This window comes from Penaeus japonicus, unplaced genomic scaffold (genome assembly GCF_977035675.1).
Source record: "Penaeus japonicus unplaced genomic scaffold, GWHDUDI00000001_assembly GWHDUDI00000001, whole genome shotgun sequence".
NCBI classification, from domain to species: Eukaryota; Metazoa; Arthropoda; class Malacostraca; order Decapoda; family Penaeidae; genus Penaeus; species Penaeus japonicus.
Window position 1 is genome coordinate 18810888 of NW_028234403.1, and position 2500 is coordinate 18813387.

The 2500-nt window shown below is 36.0% G+C and overlaps 1 protein-coding gene across 3 annotated transcripts in view; it reads right to left on the reverse strand.

Annotated features, from left to right (window-relative positions):
• The window catches only part of Bet5 (blocked early in transport 5), a 9023-nt gene that overhangs the window by 6342 nt on the left and 181 nt on the right, over window positions 1-2500 (reverse strand). Inside the window, exon 1 of one of the 3 annotated variants that reach the window (XM_043029570.2) lies at window positions 201-299. The exons of 1 other annotated variant lie outside the window; for it this stretch is intronic. The gene's annotated coding sequence lies outside the window, so the exon portion shown is untranslated. Of the gene's footprint in view, window positions 1-200; window positions 300-2500 lie in introns of those variants that run through there. One more of the 3 variants, XM_043029571.2, reaches the window with a different exon arrangement.

Genomic DNA, 2500 nt, shown 5'->3' on the forward strand with positions numbered 1-2500 from the left:
TAATACGATATATATCCGACGACTTTCTCTGCGAAAATTAACGTAAATTATCTTCCCTGTCCCTTAGACCGAACCACAGTCTTCTTCTTCCACTTTATGATCAAACAAGATATTTTCAAAGCAAAAAGTATTCCAAGGATTTTCTTATTGCCTTTCAATGCAATTCAACGCCAATTCGTTAATCTTCTTTGGTTAAATACCTCCAAATTAAGAACGATGGCTGTGTTTACGCCCTCTTGTCAAGGAGTCAGCGGTTTGTTGTGAAAACGAATCAGCTGTTTACACGTTTTCTCACACAGATAGTGCGACAAGAATCAAAGAAAACGTATTTATGTATTGTTATAGAGGGGTGACGGAGGTAATTCCTGTTCCTCCCCCCCAAAAAAAAAACTCGTGCAAACGTTTGCTTTGTGTATGTATATGAGTGTATGAGTGTGTGTGTGTGTGTGTGTGTGTGTGTGTGTGTGTGTGTGTGTGTGTGTGTGTGTGTGTGTGTGTGTGTGTGTGTGTGTGTGTGTGTGTGTGTGTGTGTGTGTGTGTGTGTGTGTGTGTGTGTGTGTGTGTGCGTTTGCTTATTTCAAATGTAGATAAGTCGTATTGTAGCGAATAGATTTTACCGAAAAAATATAAGACAATATAATTTTATCAACTGGCCCTGCGTGTATGATTATATGCAATGATACAGCAGAGAAAATAGCAATTACAAAAACTGAGAGGAAGGCAGCCATAAAATATTTCATTCATAATGCAATATTTACGTCCATTTCTATAGCATGACGTGCGTTGTTTCTATCAATGACAGCCTTATCACAACGAGCCAAGGTCATAGCTGCAATGCAGGTTATTATACTAAACATTTTTCCCCACTTCACCAAAACAATGGGATTATTTATGTATAGATTTTACATGGATTTTACATTTTTTTTCGCCGATATTAAAGTCTACATGACAACCTTTGGAATAACAAGGAATTTATAATTAATAAGTGTTTATATATATATATATATATATATATATATATATATATATATATATATATATATTTATTTATTTATTTATATGTGTGTGTGTGTGTGTGTGTGTGTGTGTGTGTGTGTGTGTGTGTGTGTGTGTGTGTGTGTGTGTGTGTGTGTGTGTGTGTGTGTGTGTGTGTGTGTGTGTGTGTGTGTTTACCTAAACACATGTATACACCCGCCCAGTCTTTGATAAACTTGATAAACTGAGGTCGACCACTTGCTGGCCGTCTTTTGCCAAAGAACTTGATACAGTGACCTTTTGCAACCTGACTTACAATGTATCAAACACTTCTTCATAGTTTGGTAAATGATCGTTATGATAATGTATGTGTGCACACTTCCCTACTTCATTTATTATAGTTTATTTTAATAAATATATTGTCCTACTTTATCTTTCCCTTCTAAATTATAAAGAAACCAACATATGTTATGTTTACATGTGGTCCCGTTGTTGATTTTTTAGTGTGAGGGCTCGCGCGTGTGTGTGCTTTTGTGTGTACACGTGTATATGTGCATACACGTGTGTGTGGCAGTTGTTGCAGTAGTAGTATTTAGAATAATATAAATAAGGATAGTAGTAATAGTAATACCAGTAGTACAGTAACAGAGGTATCATTGTGTAGCATTACTACATATCTCCATTAATAACAGAACACTTCAAATTACTTTAACATATCAAACACAGAGTCATGACAACGAACGCTTGTATCACTTTCAAAAAGTTACAGTCTTCTCTACTTAAATAAATCAAGGTTATACACAATAAAAAATGTTTTTTTCATACACTGTCCAATCACCGGCAGAAGGCTCGAGAACAGACGTACGTGGAATTTAACCTGAGTCTTATCACGCTGCCAGTGATGCAATCCCGCCGGCTTTTCAGCTCTGCGATAGTCAGTGTGCTTCCCTGGTTGGGTGGGGTGGGGGGTGTGGGGGGGTACGCTGTATTTGTATAACTCTGTATTTGTACGTTTCTAACGATTTTTTTTATTGTAAGCTCCATTCGTCTTGTGTTTTTTATCATGTATGTATATATGTATATATGTATGTATGTATATGTGTATATATGTATATATATGTGTGTGTTTGTGGGTATGTATACATATATGTGTATATATATGTATATATATATATATATATATATGTATATGCACAGACACACACATACACATACACACACACACAAACGCGCACACACACACACACACACACACACACACACACACACACACACACACACACACACACACACACACACACACACACACACACACACACAAACACACACACACACTCACTCTCTCACACACACACAAACACACACACACACACACACACACACACACACACACACACACACACACACACACACACACACACAAACACTCAAACTCACTATATATATATATATATATATATATATATATATATATATATATATATATATATATATATACATTGCGTGTGTTCGCTTGTTTAGGATT